The sequence below is a fragment of the Myotis nattereri genome, assembly GCF_964212035.1.
Source record: "Myotis nattereri genome assembly, chromosome: 8".
NCBI lineage: Eukaryota > Metazoa > Chordata > Mammalia > Chiroptera > Vespertilionidae > Myotis > Myotis nattereri.
Window position 1 is genome coordinate 68,950,440 of NC_138083.1, and position 19,643 is coordinate 68,970,082.

The 19,643-nt window shown below is 53.9% G+C and overlaps 1 pseudogene across 1 annotated transcript; it reads right to left on the reverse strand.

Moving 5' to 3' along the window:
• Window positions 1-13,086: 13,086 nt before the first annotated feature.
• Window positions 13,087-13,521, reverse strand: LOC308523739 (ribosomal protein uL24-like; annotated as a pseudogene). Its single transcript has one exon. The product of its transcript is annotated as a ribosomal protein uL24-like (transcript).
• Window positions 13,522-19,643: the final 6,122 nt, after the last annotated feature.

The window sequence follows — 19,643 nt, forward strand, 5'->3', positions numbered from 1 at the left end:
TTTCACCACTCTTGTCCCCCTGGCAGGTGCCAGGAGACCTTTGTTCCAGCCCTGGGTCAGGGGGAAGCCCTGGAGCCTTCTCTGGACCCAATGTATCCCCGGAGAGTTCGTTAGGGGGCACCTACAGGAGTGAACAAATGTTTCTTGAGCACCTATTGCATACTGGATACTCTTTCTATATTTATTCTTATTCATGTTTATGTTTATATTTCTATTTAGCTCCTTAAAACATTACTGTAAGGTAAGTACTCCTGTTCCCATTTACAGATGGAGAATCTGAGGCTCAGAGAGGTTAAGGTATTTGCCCACAGCCACACAGCAGGTGGGGGCAGAGCCGTTTTCTAAAGGCCTATCTGACTCCAACGATGGAGCACTGTGGTACTTTGGGCATTTTAGGGCACCTCCTGGGTGCCCCACATTGTGGGGGATGTGATGCTGAGAAATGGTAACAGGGCTTCTTTCACACTGGACCCTACGCCAGACACCGGACATGCACCATCTCATTTCATCAGCAACCCCTCAGGTGCCCATGGGGAAGCAGCCACAGAGCATTCCATGCATGGCTCCCAACCCCCAGCTTGTGAGTGAGTGTCAAGGTTTACGTCCTCAACGGGTCTCCATCTTTCTCATGATGCAGGCGCCGCACCCCCATGTGGGAGCCACTGTCCGAGCTACCTGAGTGATCCCAGGCTGCTCCCAGTGAGCCCTGAGCGGTGGCGGCTGGGGAGGGAGTGTTGATGCCATTGGGAGGCCCTGACTCCCAGCCTGGCACCAACCCAGGTCCCACATCTCGTCGCTTCCAGCCTCCCCCTCTGAGCTAAAGATGGTTTCTGACCATTTCCCAAGCGCTGTAGCCTTGGTCATCTTTTAACAGCCAGGGCCCTTTGCAGACCTCACTGGGCCTCTCTCCAAACAAGGCCCTGGAGGCTCGGAGCAGTGACTGACTGCACAGGATTCTGAGGCCCCTCTCACCCACCCCCAGTGTCCCTCCTCCTCCTCTGTTCCAGCACTTTCCCTATGCCCCTCATCAGCTCCATTGCACCCGCAGCCGGCTCCCCTGCAATCACCTCCAAAGAGCGGCATGCAGCTCACTCTCCGGATGTCTGCTGCCCCGTGGATCTCCCCCCCACCCCCCGCCCACCCCCGGACCCCGCAGGAGGAGGGCTAGTTGTGGGGGGGACATGGAATTGAGAACGCAGCTGAATGACCCTGTTGCTCCCATCTCTGGCCAGTCCCCCCAGGGAGTAACCTCTGACCCCACAGGATACCCGGCCCCCTTACTGTCCCCCTACCACTGCCCAGTGTGGCTCCTCATCCAAGTCAGGGCCAGTGTCCACTCCCCTCTCCCTCTGGTCCGTCCTGTGTCCTGCTGCTGCCTCTGGCCACTTAGCATGCAGCCGGCTGTGTAGGCTGCAGCAACCAAATGAGATTAGCTTTCCTGCTAAGCAAGTCCCCACTCGCCACCACCCACAGCCCTGTGCTCAGGGCCTCAGGGCCGCCAGCTGTTTGCTGAGCTCCCACCGCAGGGAGGTCCCAGCCCTAGCCTTTCCCACCTCATCCCCCCGCACCCCCCACCCCCTCTGCCCCCTGTGGAACCCAACAGGCCAGTGAGGGAGAGGCGGGGCAGTGGAAAGAGGTGGGCAGAGGGAGGCGGGAGCCTCAGAATGCAAAGGCAGGCAGGAGGGCGTGGATTAGAGCCCTGCGCAGAAATGGCTTTCTTATCACCACACAACCTGAATTGCCAGGACCAACTCTGAAAATTGAATTGCCTCCCGCCCTCCCCTCTGCCCTCCACTACCCCCTTCCCTCTGCTCCTAGTTCCCTCCCAGCCCCACCCCCTCTGAAAGCCCTGTTGGGAGAGACCAAGAGACAGATGCAGGAGACACCGAGGTAGAGAGGAAAGCAGAGCAGAGACCCCACGCTCTGGGGGACCAGGAAGCAGAAGCAGAAACAAGGCAGGGATGGGAGACATCAGAATGACGGGGGCTTCAGCCGAGAGGAGGATGGCCCCGCCCTGCTCATTCCCCTACCTGCCCCTGCACCCAGCTGGCCAGGTTGCTGCCTTCTCATCCCTGCTGGCCCTTCTCCAGTCCCCACCTTGGCGCCTCTGCAGGGCCTGAGGCAGGGCCCTGATGGCCGGGGCAGAGCCCTGGGCGGGAGCCCGCGGGTGCTTGGAAGCAGCCCAATGAGTTCCTGGCAGAGCCAGGCTGCAGGTGGTGGGGAATGGGCTGGGGTGGCCAGGGGGCAGCCAGCTGTGTAATCAGGCAGCTCTCATAGTGGCCAGCCGGAGGCAGGGGGTGGGCAGAGCAGAAGCGGGGTGAGCAGAGGGAGGGCCGAGCCCACCTGCCTCCAGTGCCCCACTCAGGCCTCGGGCCTGGGGCTTGTTGCCCAGGAAACTCAGGAGGGGTTGCAGGAGTCGGCAGGAGACTGGGGCCCCTGGCGCGGCCTAGGCCAGCCTCCAAGCCTGATGAACATCAGAGGCAAGGTGCTGCTGCCCCAGCCTGAGCTGGTCCTGGCTCCCCTTCCCACGCCAGCATCTCCCTCTACCGAAGGCCTAGGTTCTAGGGCTCTCTCTTGAACGGGCACCTGGCCTCTAACGGGCATCAGCCCCTTCCCTCCACCCCTCTCTCCACAGCCCCCCCCGCCCCCCCGCCCACCCCCCCCCCCGCACAGCTCACCCTCCCACCCCCCTTGTACTGCCCATCACTAGTCTAGCGCATGCCTGGGGTGAGCAGGCAGGCAGTCACAGGAGCCGGGGGACCCGGGGAAGACCAGCTCATGGCCCCAGACCTTCTCCACTCAGCCACTCTCCTCAAACACGCACACATGCACACACACATATTACACACATGCACACACACACCTTCAAGATAATTCAGAATGTCTTGTTGAATCTCAAATTCACATATTATCAGCTCCAGAGACCTTTTAACCCATTGTATGCCATAAGCATCTGTAGACGCAAGCAGCGGGACCTTCCCCACACGCCACGTGCGTCTATAAAAAAAAATGTTTTCCCTAAGTGGCAGCCCTGACCAACGTTCAAATCATTTTGCATGAGAATTTTCAGCTGAAAATATTCATGAACTCCCAAATTGTGAGTAATATATTTATTTTTATAATATTCATTGCAAATTGATTTTTTAAATTAGATTCAAAATATTGTGGTGTGTGGGGATGGTTTCCATTTTGGACACATGGCAGCTAACTGGTTAATCAAACCCCCATTTGACAGGTGGGGAAACAGTCCAGGGAGGGAATGAACTTATCCGAAGTCACATGATGAGGAAGTCCCTCTAAGCCAGCGGTTCTCAACTTGTAGGTCGCGACCCCTTTGGGGGTCGAATGATCCTTTCACAGGGGTCGCCTAAGACCATCAGAAAACACATATATAATTACATATTGTTTTTGTGATTAATCGCTATGCTTTATGTTCAATTTGTAACAATGAAAATACATCCTGCATATCAGATATTTACATTACGATTCGTAACAGTAGCAAAATGACAGTTATGAAGTAGCAACGAAAATAATTTTATGGTTGGGGATCACCACAACATGAGGAACTGTATTAAGGGTTGCGGCATCAGGAAGGTTGAGAACCACTGCTCTAAGCCCAGCCAGTCCTTCCCTCCAGGGGGACCTCACAGAGAGCCCCCACCAGCTCCATGACTCTTCCCAGACTTTCCAGGTTCTTCCGGCCACCTGCTCACCTGTGCCTCCCAGACCTGGCCAATGGCAGGGCCCTGAAGTTAATAAATCAAGGTGACTTTAGGGACAAGAATGGGCCTCTTTCTCCCTTGTCCCTCCCATTTGCATAATCCTGGCTGGCAATATGATAATGATGTTTGTTAAAGACAGAGCACAATAAATTAATACCGTTAAGTTGTTGCTGCAAAATGCAAAGCAGGTAATTTACTGCCAGCGAGGAACAGAGCCTTTAAACTGTAATGGATTAACTTTCCCAGCAGCAAATGTGTCCCTGGAGGGAGAGAGTTGGGAGGCAGGGGCGGGGCGGGGCTGATGTTAGGGGGCGCCTGCTTGCTTCCCAGGACCGGGCCTGGGGTGTCCAGGCCCCAACCTTAGGGCAGGGGGCTGCAGGAGGCATGGTGACCTGGGACTTCCTGGGATAGCCCAGGCTCCTCTAGAGGAGGGGCTGCGATGTTCCATTTGTGTACCCCTCTGCGACCCTCAGAAGGCACTCCTGTTTGGACCCTTCTTTCTTGAGGGTGACTAACGAGGTCCCCCCCACCCCCACCCCCATCCCTGAAGTGACTGAGCCTTCAGCCTCAGAGTCCGTTCTGGCCCAGGCCCTGCTCCTCCCAGGGTCCAGACACGGCAAGGAGGGAAGGATCCTGGGTTTGGTTAGAGGAAGGGGTGCGCCAGGAGCTGAGGGTCAGCCCCTGACAGGATACCCTCCTTAGTTCCCCCCAAACACCCTTGCCCTCAGGTACTGGAGCGGAGGGGGAACCAAGAGGGAAGAGGCTAATTCTGTCTGTGGGGGAGCGAAGGGGTGGCTGAGGCAGTGGGAGGGTGTGTGGTGGGAAGGCAGCTGGTGGGAGAAGCTGGGTGTGGACAGAACCCTCACCAGCACCTCTCAAGGGGCAGCCCCTCCATTACGGCTCAGACAGCCATGCCTTCCCCCGGAGAACTGCAGCCCCAGTGCAGGGCGGCCCCAGGCTGGTCTCGAAGACCCCAGCAGAATTCTAATTTCCCATTTATCTCTGCAGCTTCTCCGCGATGTTAAAGGGGAATGCTCCGCAGTTGGCTCCCAGGCTAATTGGATCTGGGCTCCTCTCTCTCCTCTGGGCAAGGTAGGTGGGGGGCGGGGCGGGAAGGATGGGCTGAGGCAGCCCTGATGGGGGAGGAGATGCTGGGGACCTGGGCTGGGCTGGGCTCCGTGTTGGTGGCTGTGGTCTTGGAGTCCAGACCCCTGGTCACAGTGACTGCCGTGTGCCTCCAGCAAGCCTCTGCCCCTCTCTGGATGCCCACATTCCCTCATCTGCCATGATGATGACGACGACAGCAACAACACACCCGTTGCTCACCCAGCATTTCCCAGGCACCTGGCACTCTTCTCGGTGTGACACGTGTCAGCTCTCCTCTGGTCCCCGCAGCGGCCCAGCGCGGTAAGGATTATGTTCCACTTACCGATGAGTGACCTGAGGCACAGCGGCATCAGTAACCTGCCCGCAGTCTAGACCAGCCGTGGGCAAACTACGGCCCGCGGGCCGGATCCGGCCGTTTGAAATGAATAAAACTAAAAAAAAAAAAGACCGTACCCTTTTATGTAATGATGTTTACTTGGAATTTATATTAGTTCACACAAACACTCCATCCATGCTTTTGTGCCGGCCCTCCGGTCCAGTTTAAGAACCCATTGTGGCCCTCGAGTCAAAAAGTTTGCCCACCCCTGGTCTAGACAGTGCCCACCATGAATCTTTCAAAGTGCCTGGAGTCCCAGTTTTTAAATCCTAGTTACACCCTTATAGACCCGGGTGGGGTGTGGAGAGCTCTCTGTTGCCATTTTTCAAACAGGGACGCCGAGGCCCAGTCCACAGCTACTTTAGTAGGATGTTCCTCCCATGAAGGCTCCCTGCCATTCCCTCCACCTCAGGGCCCAGGTAGCAGGCTGGGTTTTCAGATGGTGCACTTGGTGCCGGGATCTGAGGTGGGACAGGGGTCCACACTCCCAGCACCTGCCTCTCCTCCATCAGCCGGGCCGCTCCCCTTGCCTCAGGCCTCACCCCAGCATCCTCTAGGCCTGCTGGGGCGCCTTGCCCCACATATGCTGAGCTGGAGGGAGGGCCTCGCTTCCTGAGCACAAACCCTCCCCAGAGGAGCCCCAGATGCAAAGCCCATGCCTCTGCAGATCCAGAGTGGAAAGACAGAGAGAAGAGAGAGCCGACCTCCACTGGAGCCTGTTCCCTAACGACCCTAGAACCAGGCCCATTTTACAGACAAAGAAACTGAGGCTCCTATGCAGAGCTTAGTATAAGGTCTCACGGTGAGGACCTGGTTGAGCTGGGATTCAAACCCAGGTTTGTCTGATTCCATAAGCCTGAGCTCTTCACTGTGCTCTCCTGTGCCAGAGGGAAGTCAGGACTTGGAAGTTCCAGCGATGGAAGCCCTGGGCCACGCCCCAAGGACGTGGTGATAGTGGAAGGAGTTCCGGGCTGGAACCAGGGGGCCTGGATTTAAATCTGTACTCGGCCCCAAACCCGCTGTGTGATACTTTATTTCTCTGAGATCAAAGGCAGTGGAGATAATAATAGTCCCTACCTGAGGGGTGGTTGTACGGAATATGACAGGAACTGTAAACAGAGCACTTATCACAGTGCCTGGCACATAGTAGGTGTTCAGTCCGGGCTTGTCATCGTTTCCCTGGGCAAAGTCCACACCAGCCTCCCAAGGCTGCGGGAGCAGCACATGGGAAAGCACCGCATGCAACGCCCTCTCCTTTCGGACGGAGAAACTGAGGCCCGGGGTTGCAAGGAGTGAGTGGCAGCGCCAGGACGCAGCCCCGGGTCTCCCAGCAGCCTCGCTGCCAGGCCGGGGTGATGGTTCTCCTTCCAGTCTCCTTTCACCCCGAGCGTCCCCATCTGTCTGGCGGGGCGTCTCTCCCCTAGGAGGCCAGCTGGAGGGCTGACCCTGGCAGTCCTTTCTCGCCCAGCTGCTGGCAGGAACCAGCCTGGATAAATGCAAAGAGGCCCCCTCTGGAGGCTGCTCCTGCCGTGTCCCCCCCTCCCCCTCCCCCGTCCTAATGTTAATTTTGCCAGGGCCTTGATAAATCTTCCTGTCGCCTCCATCCGCCCGAGACATAGATCTCATCTTATAGAGAGGTGACACGTCGGCCCTTTGGGACCAGCTATCAATTTCAGGGGGTGACCGGAGTGGAGAGCAATGAAGAACCAGGCAGGCCCTTCTAACCCCTTCTGCCGCCTGAGCCTTCCCTCCACCCAGGGGAGCAGCCCTCCTGAGCAGCCATCGCCTGTCCTTCAGAAGAGGCGCGGGCCCAGCCCTGGCTCTCAGCATCGCCGCCGCGCACACCTTCGGCCTGCCAGCCGGCGCTTCCTCACCCGAGGCTTGCCCAGGCTTCCAGAGCCGCCCGCTGCCCGGCCGGAAGAGCCACGGAATACTGTCCAGGGGGCAACTCTTACCTGCTGACCTTTGGGGGTGGACACCCTGAGCTGTGAGTTCTTCACCGGCTCCCAGAATTCCCCAGTGGAGTTAAGCTCCAGTTGTTAAGGGGCCCCTCCTTGGCTGTCTTTCTGCCCCATCACTTCCCCACCTGACTGCTGGTGCTTCCTCGGAGCACCTCCCAGATAAGCGATTTGCCCTGGAGCCCTTTTCTGTGGGTCCCTTCTCCAGGAACCCACAGGAAGACACTCACAAAACACTTTCTAGCAGCTCGTGATGGGATGCACTCTAGTCAGCAATGGAGGTGCAGCAAGAGGTTTGGCGGGTGTGTTTCTTGCTCCTGGGTCAATTTTTATTCAAGCTGGAACACATCTCTGGGAGGCCTTGTCCCAGTTGTACCGATGAGGAAACAGATTCTCAGAGAGGTGAAGTGACTTGCCCAAGGTCACACAGCCAGCAAACAAGAGTCACTTTTCAAACCCAGGCAGCACACCATCTCATTCCCTGGACTCTCCCTCCGGGGTAGAGACATGACCTGGAGGCAGGGTTCGCCTCCAGGTGTGATCATCAGCTCAGTGGATCACACCTGGAGTCTTACTGCTGGGCAGCCTTCTGCAAGGTGCTAAGGACACCACAATGAAAAGCTGCAGTTCCTGGTCTCCAAGGGCTGAGATCGGGTGGGGGAGATGGATGCATGAGAGACAGTATGGCTGGGACCCCTCCCAGAATGCATTGCAGCATCTTTCTTACCCTACTCTCTTCTTAGGATCTTGGGAGCTTTGTGCTGGGAGGCGTCTGAGAGACTATTTCAACACCCTTATTTTATAGATGAGGCAATTGAAGCCCCAAAGAGATAGGGACTCCCTGGAGATCAGACTCCAGGCCAGGCTCTTGTCTTGGAATTCTGCTGAGCATCGCCCACCATGCCCCCTAAGCTGTGCTTTGGTCTTGCCCTGCAACTTCCCAAGACAGCCAGAGGCCCCATCAGGCTCATAAGCAATTCGCAAAACCCAGACGCCTCCAAGTTAAAAAAAAACCAAAAAAACCAAAAACAGATTTTACCACATAAAATGTTTAAATTTTTGTACAACCTGAGCGGGGAACAAAGGTACAGACTTATGAGAAAATATTGGCATATAGCAGATAAAGGGTTAATAGCCTTAACATACAAAGAGCTTTTACTGATCAATAAGAGAAAGACAAACATTCATTTTTCAAAAGTGGACAAAAGAGATGAGCAGGAGATGCCAATCTAAGGAGATCTAAGGAGTTGATGCCAGAGCTTTGAACCTCTGCGGCTCCGGAGGGTGGTAAAACTGTTACTACTTGTTAAATAAATGCTTATTCATTATTAAAAGATCCATTTGTGGTGCGGGTCGCACATTACTGCTTGTTAAACCCGTTAAAGTGCTGGAAATTCTCCCAGATGCTTTATTTACAGTTACAATAGCAGAAGAAGGTGGCCGAATGCCAGAGCCATGGCCCCATGGTGGGACCCACTTCCTGCCCATCCCCCAGCCCTGTGCCTCTGGTCCCTGAGTCCGAGGCAAGTGACCTTAAAACCAAATTGCCTCTGCAGCTCGGATGGGGCAGACCAAGGAGGAGCATGGCAGGAAGGGCTAGGCTGGGAGCTTGGCCCTGCCCTTGGCTGACTGTGTGATCTCTGCCAATGCTGGGGGTGAGGGGTGAGGGGTGGGGGTGAGTGGCAGTGGGAGATTTGGCACCTACCATCTTCGCTGCCCCACCCCTATTTGGAAGGGCAGCTGCTGACCTCATTAGCTGGAACTCAATTAAGGGCGCCTTTAAAGTGACTCAGGACAAAGATCCCACTTTACAGATGGAAAGCCAGAGGCCCAGAGAGGAGCAGGGATGTCACCCAGCCCTGTCAGGACTAGCACCCAGGTCTCTGCACTCCTCCTGTTTCTCCCTGAAAGAGAAGCAGAGGCCAGGACAGCTGGGGTCCTGTGTTTCAGGAGTTCTCTGCCCCAGCGTCCTCACGTCCCAGCCTCCCTCTCCTCCTCCTGGATTCCCTGGAGGTCCCTCCCCTCAGGGCGGTCTCACCCCGCAGGAGGCGAGTCTGTCCAGCCAGCAGTGTCCTCCAGCCAGCTGGACCCCTTCGTCTCTGCTCTGAAGTCAGCCCGGCCCTGAGTGAGCAGCTGGACGCTCTCCACTCCTGCCTGCTCTCTCAGCCGCTCGGCCCTTCGGCTGCAGCATTGCCCTCTTCAGGCAGTGCCCAGAGGGGCACCTAAGTACTACTGAACACCTGCTCTATTTCACCAGGTGCTTTACATCCTTTATCTTTTTTAAAAATGTGTTTATTGATTTCAGAGAGGAAGGGAGAGGGAGAGAGGGATAGAAACATCAATGATAAGAGAACCATTGATCGGCGGCCTCCTGCACACTCCACACATGGGATTGAGCCCGCAATCTGGGCATGTGCATAGGTGGACGCTCAGCTACGGAGTCACACTGGTTGGGCTACATCCTTTATTTTAATGACTCCTCTTCTATGACTCTGAGCTGGAGACTGTGTGCCAGGTGCTGGCAGTGAGCAGGTCAGGGTTTGGGCCAGCTTCCGCCACTTCCTGCGTGACTCCAGGCAAGCCATGGAACCTCTCTGAGTGTTTCGGGAAACGGGGGTGTTGTGAGCAAGCAATTACTAATAAATGAAAAGTATTAGCACAGGACTTAGGACATGGGGAGGTCAATCAAGAGTCACCTCTATTTAACTTTTTTTAAGAGCGGACTGCTATTATTATCTGAAAAGTGGGCTTAATCATATCTACTTGAGGGTTCTTGCCGGGAGGCAATGACACAATGTGTCTGAAGCATTTGGCAAAATACCCTGGGCGAGACCAAACATGGCAGCCGTGATCCGGTTCATTGGTAGACAAGGGGCTCAACCTGGTGGCTCCCAATTCTCACCAGGGAGTGACCACCTACTAAGATCCCACCTGGGGTGTGGCCCAAGCTGGGACCTGGGGACGGCAGCATCCAGAACGGGTGGGCGCGGGAGCCCTGGAAAACACACATGATCGATACTAAGCCAATCTCTTACAAGATTACCCGGCCTCTGGTATCCAGTCATAAAGAAAATCACTCAGCACCTAGGGAGATGTGAAAAATGCCATGGATTACAGTTTGGGATGTTCCGAGTGAGAGTAAGTGAGTTCGGGATTGTTTCCTGCAGTAAATAATTCATCCACTTTAAATTTCATTTTTTCTTGCCAACGCCCTCCCTCCCTCCTCTGTCTCGCTGTCTCTCTGGGCAGCTCCCTCTCAAGCCTGCTCTCTCCGAGCCTCCCACCCCTACTTCTGTCCAGGGCACCCCGCAGCCAGCAAGGAGCTCATAATGCAAACGTTTTGAGTCTGTTAATGACACTAATCGTCTTTCCCAGCTAATTAGTAACGCTGCCAAGAAACACGCCTTTGTTAGTTACCAAGGCCAAGGACCACCCAGGCAGGAGAGAGCCCAGTGGGGGCAGCTTTGGAAGAGCTGTAGCTATGCTGGGGAGTAGGCGGGAGCCTGGCGTGGCTGTGGCACCAAGAAGGGTCTGCCTGCTGGACTGAGAGTGGTCTGGCCAGGGGCAGCTCCTCCCATGGAGGACTCTGTCCTCTGCCCCATCTGCTACATCGTTCAGGGGTGCTGGGACCAGGCCAGGAGGCAGGGGAAGAGCTCTGGCTAGTGGTGGCCCCTTTGCCACCACCACAGGCACTGCAGGACCCCAGTGAAAATCCTGGACCAAGTGTGCTCTAGAGTCAATTCTGAGACCAGGGCTGAGAAGCAACTGATGGTAGGCACCGATGTAGAATCTCTTAGTGCATGGGCTCTGGGTCTCTGGCAGATGGCCACTCAACAGGCCGGTCCTCAGAGGTACTGGGCTCCCAAAGACACATCAGATGCTGCCCTGATGTCCAGGCGCTCATAGCTTGGTATGGGAAATGGACACTAACAGCCAGCATTTATTGAGCATTTACTATGTGCCAGGCACTGTGCTGAGAACTTATGTGCATTCATTGGTTCCAGTAAACCCATGAGGTGTGTACTTTTTGGGGTTGAATTTTTAGTTTTTGGTAGGTACTCTTTTTATCCCCATTTTACAGGTGAGAAACCTGAGGTACAGAAAAAAACAAGTAATTTGTCCACGGTTACAATAAGACAGAACCAGGTTGTGAACTCAGGGGATCCAAAGCCATGACCACGAAACCTCTAACAGAGAAGTAAAAAGACAGTTTTAATTCCGTGTGAGCCATGTTGGAATAGGGTACTTTCGGGAACCCAGAGAAAGCATGTCATGTGGTCTTGGGTGATCATCAAAGGCTTCCAGGAGGAGGTGGGCTTGGAGGGAGCCTTGAAGGGTGCATAGGAGTTAGCTAAGGGAAGAAGGAGGTAGAAAGGAATTCCAAAAGGGTAGGTCATTGTGAGCAAAGTACCCAGGTAAGAAAGGGCAGAATTCAAGGGCTAGAGGTGATTGAGGGTAAGAGGAACCATGAGAGACCAAGCTGGGGAGACCGCAAGGACTGTGTTATGTGGGGGTCATGGGAGCCATGCAAGAAGGACAGCAGAGATGACCTGACTGTAGGAGGCCTCCCGACTCCCCCCCCCCCCCCCCCCCCCCCGCCACAGGATGAAGGAGGATTGAGGGGGAGACTCGGGAGACTTGTGATAGGCCAGGGAAGGGCTGGCCAGGGACTGCGCTCAGGCCCTGTGCTGCTGGGGTTGGAGAAGAGGAGGCAAATTCAATAAGTGACGTGGAGGTAAGGGTGGGCAGAGCTGATGATGGATTGGATTGGAAGAGGGAGAGGGAGGACCCAGGAGGTGGGACCCAGCAGGGCCCAGGGGGACAGGAGGAGGACTGCCTTTCTCCCAGGCACCCGGGAGCCTGTGGGCCTCACAGCCTGCAGATGCAACCCCAGCTTGGGCTGTAGGGCCCCCCGCCAGGACCTGATAAGGCAAGAAGTGCCCCAGCCTGAAAGGCCCCTCAAATCCCACCATTGCAGCTTCCTTCCCTGGGTAAAGCATTGCCTGCTCTCTGATGGGAGATCGTATTATGCCTTAAACTTCTCTTACTCAGTGTTGAAGACTCAAATTACATATAATCTTATTTCAGGGGCAGCTTTCTGGGGGCCCTCCAGGCAGAATAAATTTTTCCCTCCTCTGTGGTCCCAGAGTGCCTTGTATGTTTGCTCAGCTCTGAGGTTATTAGAATTAAGGTTTTGTTCATTTGTTGTTGTTTTTCAGTCTGTCCCCTGCGTTAGCTTGGGAGCTCCTGCAGGGGCAAGGTGATAAGAAGTCCTTTGTTTATATGTGTTTTCACAAATGAGGATAACTTTGCATGAATGCATTTTTAAAGTGCATTTTTATAGTAACAATAAAGGCCCAGTGCATGAAATTCATGCATGGAGTGTGTGTGTGTGGGGGGGTCCCTCAGCCTGGCCTGCACCCTCTCACAATCTGGGACCTTTTGGACATCCCTCTTGAAATCCAGGATCACTGGCTCCTAACCACTTGCCTGCCTGCCTGATTTCACCCTTAAAACTCAAGCTTCTTCTTTTTTTATTTTTAATATTTATATTTCTTCTTTATTTTTTATTTTAAAATTCAAGCTTCTTGAGAACATGAGGCGTTTAACATTATTCCATATTCCTTACAGAGAGCTAAGCATGGTAAACACGGCAAATACTTAATACTTATGGGCTTCTATACAAACACTTTCCAACTAGGAATGTTTTATTTTTAATTTTTATTTATCTTTGAATTAAGAAGCATTTCCAATTCTTATTCATAAAATTAATCCAAACAGCATCAATAGACATACAGAGCCACATATCAATAACAAACCAGGAAGGAAACACAATATTCCAGAGACATCTTGAACAATTTTAAAGGAATACACACCAGGCTAAAAACCTACAGCTACACCGTGGTTACACAACAGGGTACATTTATTCCTGCTTTTTCTCAATAAGTTCTTCCTTGTATTTGCCTTTCTCTTTTCCAACTTGTCGAGATTTGGCTTTGCGTTCAAGAATTTTTCCCGATCTTTGTCCAGCTGTAGCCTGGTGGTAGCCACCCTGCGGGGTGAATGCCCACGTGGACAGTGTGCGGAGCCTTCTCGCGCTGCCCCCGCTCTATGTAGATGGCATGTTTCTTCCTGGGCACCTGCACTGCCTTGCCTTGCTGACCTTCGTAGTGTCTGTCCTCAACCACCTGGACCTCGTCGTCCTTGCGGATGGGCACGGAGCGGACATTGTACTTCTGCCGCAGCTCTTTGGAGAGCGGGGAAGGCATGATCTTGCAGCGCACGTGCGAGGGGGCGTTGAAGTGGCATTTGTGGTTTTTGATGCGTCCGAGGTCACGAAGGGGTTGAACTTCATGGTGACCGTCAGGCGCCGGAAGTGCTCCCCAACTAGGAATGTTTTAATAGGGAGCCTCCAAAAGCTTACCCTGGAAAACCTAAGAGTAGAGAGCTCAGACTTCAGGCATCAGGTGCTATTCGCAGGATTTCTATCCCAATGAAACTCTAATTCTGAGCTCTCAACAGTCTGGACAAACTGCCCTTCACTATCTATCTCCAAAGTTTCTTATTCGTCACTCTCCCATTTCCCTCTGCTTCAAACCAAGGTAACAAACCAAACATTCAATTCTGATCTTCCTGCCGCAAGGGAACAGCAAACCTCAATCCAATAACTTCCCGCCAGAAGCCACGTCCAAATACTGGAGACAGGACTCCAGGCTGACACTGTGCATGCGCAGTAACAGCTCACGGTCTGGCCTAGGCGCCCGGGAGGCCTCCACAATCCCACAATCCTCTAGGCGCCCAGGCGGCCTCCACAATCCCACAATCCTCTAGGCGCCAGGGCGGCCTCCACAATCCCACAATCCTCTGCTTGCGTACTTCCGGGTTTTCTAGCTCCTCCTTAAGTGTGTTTCCTTCGTCCAGGGCGGGGGCAAACTTTTTGCCTTGAGGGCCGCAATGGGTTCTTAAACTGGACCGGAGGGCCGGAACAAAAGCGTGGATGGAGTGTTTGTGTGAACTAATACATGTTAACACTGCTGCTGGTGAAGGAGCGGAGGGGAGAGCAAGAGAACCCTCCGCTCTTTCGGCTCCGCGGGCCAGATAGAACAGCCGAATGGGCCGGATCCGGCTGCGGGCCGTAGTTTGCCCAAGGCTGGTCTAGGGCCTCTGACTGGAGAGGATTTTCCCGTTTTGGCGTTGGTAGCTGTTTACTATTGGAACCAGTGAAGTGTCGGGAGTCCTGCCGCTGCCGTGACCATGCAGGTCCCAAGCGCACTCGTGAAACAACCGCCATTCAGCCCACGTCCCGGTTCGCAAGGAGAAAGGTACTGTGCTGGGCCGTTTCCAATCGGGTCTTCCTCTTCCTTCCCCAGCACACCCCAACCCCGCAGACCCTTAAGATCTCCCCCTATTTCTTCCACTTTCCCCATCAAACTCGCACCCTATCGCGTTGCCTAGAGGCCCCCCTAACCGCTCCCTGGGGGGCGGGCCAGCCTGGGTGAGGGGCCGTGGTGTCTGGTCTCTGGTCGTTCGTTGTTCTGGTGTTATGGTAGCTGGCTTTTTATATATATAGAAGATTGTTGTTTTGTGGGGGTTTTTTTGGTCTTCAGCTCTGTTTCAACACATATATAGATTCATGTAACCACAATTTGACTGCACTTTGAATCCACATAAATAGTATTATACTATAAATCCCCATCATTTTCCGACTCCTTTCATTTCATGTTTTAAAGACTCCATCACTGTGTACACGTCTGTTGCACCAACAGCTGCCCAGACCTCCATGGTGTGTCCCCACATCTTCCCTGGGAGGACACCGGAGTCACCTCCAGCTTCCCCACCATGGACAATGTTGAGATGAGCACCCCAGACTTGTCCCTGGGAGCCATGCCAAACATTTCCCTGGAATTTATACCCAGTAGCAGGATCCCTGGGGCTTAGGGTCAGTGTATACCTAATGGTCTCTAAATCCCATGTCACTCACAAGAGTCATAAGCTATATAGCGACAGGACGCACGGATGGGGCTGTTCCAGGTGTTAAAATGCTGACATCCTTCCTCTCTGGTGGGTAAATAGCCGCTTCTCTGTCATCCAAGTCTCCTGAGGGCTCGCTTCAACTCCTTGACCCCAGCTCCTCCCAGAACCCCTGGCTTTTCTCAGGATCCAGCAAGGAATGGGTTACATCTGACCCGGCAAGGTCTTCCAGGGTCCTGCTCCAGTTCCCAGTGTCCATTCTTGACTGTGACACATTTTGAATATCATCCTTGTCCATGACCCTGTTGTAAGGGAAAGAGCTGGAAAAGGGCTCCAGGGGTGAAGGTCAAGTCCACCCCAGCCAGTCTCTGGCAAGCTCTCTCCCCTACTGGATTCCCGCAGCAGGAGACCAGCACTTAAGGGCTTGCCATGCCATCTGGAAACAGCCTCGCATAATCCTGAGAGTGAGGCAGTGGTTCTCCCCATTTGATAGATGGAGAAACTGAGGCCCAGGGAGTGACTGTAACTTGCCCAAGGTCACAAAGTGAGTGAGGAGCAGACAAGGAAGTTTGAGGGGACTCCACTCCACACCACACCACATGCAGTAAAATGCACCAGCCCCCCACCTCACACATCTTTTATGCATGAGTATGGGAGAGATGAGCTGGATTGCACTTGACTAGTTGGCACAGCGCTATGTTGTGTAGATATTTAAACACTCAATAATTTAGATTTTGCCATTACTTTTGGAGCTAATCTTTTTTTTTTTTTTCCATTCACATCTCGAACTTTTTTTAGATAGGGACTTGACAAGAAGATCCAGGGCTATTTATTCTGAATACCTGAACGTCACATGTCGTCCTGGGCCCTGCCAGTCACTGGGCCGAGGCTGTCCCTCTGTCTCAAGGATGGGCCCTGGTGGCCCCAGCTGCAGTCCATCTGGGGAGGAGAGAGATACAGAGGTCAGTCAACCTGGGGCCTGGCCCTCTCCGGGCTCCCAGGTCTGCCCTTGAGGCTCAAGATTCCCAAAGGCCAAGGTCCTGTAGGTCCCGTAGCATTGAGCTCAGGCAGGCTGGGCGGCTCAGCACAGTGATTTTCCGAGGCTAGCAGGCGGCAAGCAGTGGGAGACTCCTGGTGGAGGCTCAAAGTTATTGGTGGGTTTTTGTTTGTTTATTTGTTTATTGCTTGTTTATTTATTGTCTGTTTTTAAGGTGGAGAAGCAGAGGAAAGAATGGTGGCCTGGGATGCCAGGATTACAGGCTTAGAAACCTGGTCCAAATTAATAACAGTGGCAACTAATACCTGCATCTGTTGGGCATCTAGTAGACGTCAGGCACTATATTCCCAGGATCTGATTTAAGCTGTTTTGGAGTGCAGGCAGGGCGTAGGTGCAAAATATGGAAGAGTCAGTACAGCATGTGTGGGTCCATCAGAGCATGCAGACCCTTGAGGCTCCCAGGGGGGGTTGACCTTGAGGTTTTCGGTCGTAGCGATGGGAGGTGCGCCTAAGTGGGACAGGGGTAGTCACAGGAAAGAGCACTAGACCCACTGGCTATTTGCCGACCACCATGAAAGTGTTTACAACACTTAACAAGCCCGGCGGAATACCAAGTCATGATAACCAGCACTGTCAGCATCGTGTCCACTTCACAGTCAAGGAAACAGACTCAGGGAGATAATGGTGACTTGCACCTCTAGTCAGGGCAGGCTATCTGAATTCAGACCTAGGTTGGGCTCACTCCAGGCTCGTACTTTTCATTATTAGGCCCCTAATGTTTACTTCCCTGTCCCAGCCCAGAGGACTCCTGTTCTAAGTATTCCTATTCCCCAAATGCCTTAACATAGTCCTTCCAGCTGCAGTCTCCAGCCTGGGTGGGAGGAGGAGAAGAGTGAATTGGGCCATAGCCCAGGACAGTCATGGCACCACTCTCAGGCCTGGCAGCCGCTGGCACCTGGCTAGCCTCTCATCTCCCTGGGCTCCAGGTGAGAGGAGAGGGAGCCAGGACCTCCGGGGACTGGGCAGCGTGGCTTCCTCTGATTCCCTGGAGGCTGCCTGCTCTGAGCCCAGAATTACAAGCAGCCAGCGGTGGCCAGTGCTCCGGGGCCCCCAGGACAGCAGCCTGGAGCTGCCCACTTCCACCTGCCCAGCCTGAGCCTCTGCCAGGGCTCCCCTCCTGCCAGGTTCCCAGGACGGGCCAGAGCAGGAGAGAAGCTGAGGGAGGCTCTGGGCCACAGGGAGGCTCTGGGCCACAGGAAACAGTGTAAAACCAGGGCACCAGGGACTCAGACCCAAGAGGGGCCGGGGGTGGGGATGGGGCTCCAGGAGTCTGGGGTGGGCAGAGAGTGAGCGCCCCGAAAAGCACAGAGCTTTTCCTGAGGGCCTTTCCCTGAGGGAGGTGTAATCTGGTGGGGTTCAGGCCTCAAGGTGAGAGCTGCGGGGGGCCGGTGAGAAAAAGCAATGAATTTAAAAGGAATTAGTCAGGAGGAGGTGACAGGCCCATTCTGAAGCAAGATGAATGGGTTTCAGTTGGCGAAAATGATTCTAATTTATAATCTGCTTCTTGCTGCCGCTCGCCAATTAATTCTCTATAGATACATAAATAGGCCGCGTGTTTGCTTTGCTTCAAACATAATAAACATTACACTCTGTCCTCTTCTTTTGTGCCGGTTCCTGTCACGGCATTAGTCCCCACAGCTAATTCCTCACACCTGTCTCTGCCACTCAGGGGAGCGGGGCTGAGTGGGGGGGAAGTGCCCGGCTCCAGAAACTCCTGGCACCAGGAGATAAATGACCCACCCCAAAGCTGTGGGCATACGCAGGGAGCCTGGGCACCCACTTGCTCAGAAGAAGCCCAGGGAGGGGAGGAGGGGGGACAGCAGGAGGAAGGGGAGTCCCCCAGCCTCCTCTTGAGCTTTCTATGCCACACTCCCAGCAGGGAAGGACGGGGGAGACAGAACCTGCCGTCATTTCTTTTGGTCCTTCCATCATTTGTCTCCAGCTCACCGCGCTCCCCAGCCTGACATACTTGCCTCCCTCCTGGCTCTTCCTCAAACACACCTGGCCCTCCCCTGCTCCTGGCTTTTGCACTTGCTGTTCCCACTGCCTGGACGGCTTTTTCTTTAAAAAAAAAAATATTTTTTTTTATTGATTTCAGAGAGGAAGGGAGAGGAAGAGAGAGATAGAAACATCGATGATGAGCGAGATTCATTGATTGGCTGTCTCCTGCACACACACTACTGGAGGTCTAGCCCGCAACTCAGGCATGCGCCCTTGACCGGAATCGAACCTGAGACCTTTGAGTCCAGAGGCTAATGCTCTGTCCACTGAGCCAAACTGGCTAGGGCAAAGGCTTTTTCTCTAAAGAGCCACCTCCTTTGTGCCTTTCTTTATGTGTCTTACCTTGTAGTGCAATATTTTTCTGACCCCCTTTCCCAAACGTGGATTCCTTCTTGGAAATTCTGTGCCCCTTTCCTGCTTTAAATGCCTCCTTAGCACTATCACCATCTAATGTACTATTTGTTTTACTAGTTTCTCTTGTTGTCTTCCCCAAGTGGAATGGAAGTCCATGGGCTCTCTATCTCTGCGTTCACTGCTGTACCCTCAGGGCCTGGCACATAGCAGATGCTCAGTAAATATTTGCTGAGTGAATGGATGAGTGAATAAGGTGGGGTTGGGATGGGAGGACGGACCCGATGGAGCCCAGGGATTGAAATGATACCTCCAGCTCATCAGCTCACCTGACCCCTGAGAGGTAGGCAACACTGAGGTACAGGGAGTCGGGGTTGACTTGCCCAGGTGACACATGAGTTAGTGATGGAGAGGGAACTAGAATCTCCTCCATCCAGGCAGGATGCTGGGGAAACTGAAACTCAGGGGGATGGTGTGTCTCACCCAAGGTCATACAGTTATTTATTCATCGTAACTACCCTGTGCCAGGCTCAGTCCTAGGAGATGAGGATGCACCAGTGACCAAGGCAGGTAAGATCCCTGCCCTCACAGAACTCACAGTCTAGAGGGGGACCTGGGCATTGGACAAGTTAACAAATCAGTGAAAGTGTCAGTGCTAATCAAGAGCCAAGACGAGAAGTCAACCAGGTGAAAAGATAGAGGGCAATGTCCAGGGTGAGGTGGAGTGGGGCGGGGGTGGGGGGGGGGGTGGGGGGGGCGCGGCGGCGTCATTTTACTTGAGTGGCCAGGGAAGCCCCTGTAAGAAGGAGCCTGAGCAGAGACCCCACTGGCGAGAATAAAGCCTTGTGGACACAGAGCAGGATTTCCATTCACATCAGCCTGCTCCGAAGTGTGTGTTCTTCCCCAATTGAACTGTGTTGTCACTGGAAACGAGCATTCAGTGAGGAGTGAGGTGACAGTGAGGAGACTGTCAAGTGAAGTCAGAGGCACTCGCTTTCAGTGGATGACATGTGAGCTGGGGCCTGAAACCTGGGCGGTGGGGAGAGATAACCAATAGTAAGAGCCTCTCAAGTAGGGGCCAGCACAGGAGCGAAGGCCTG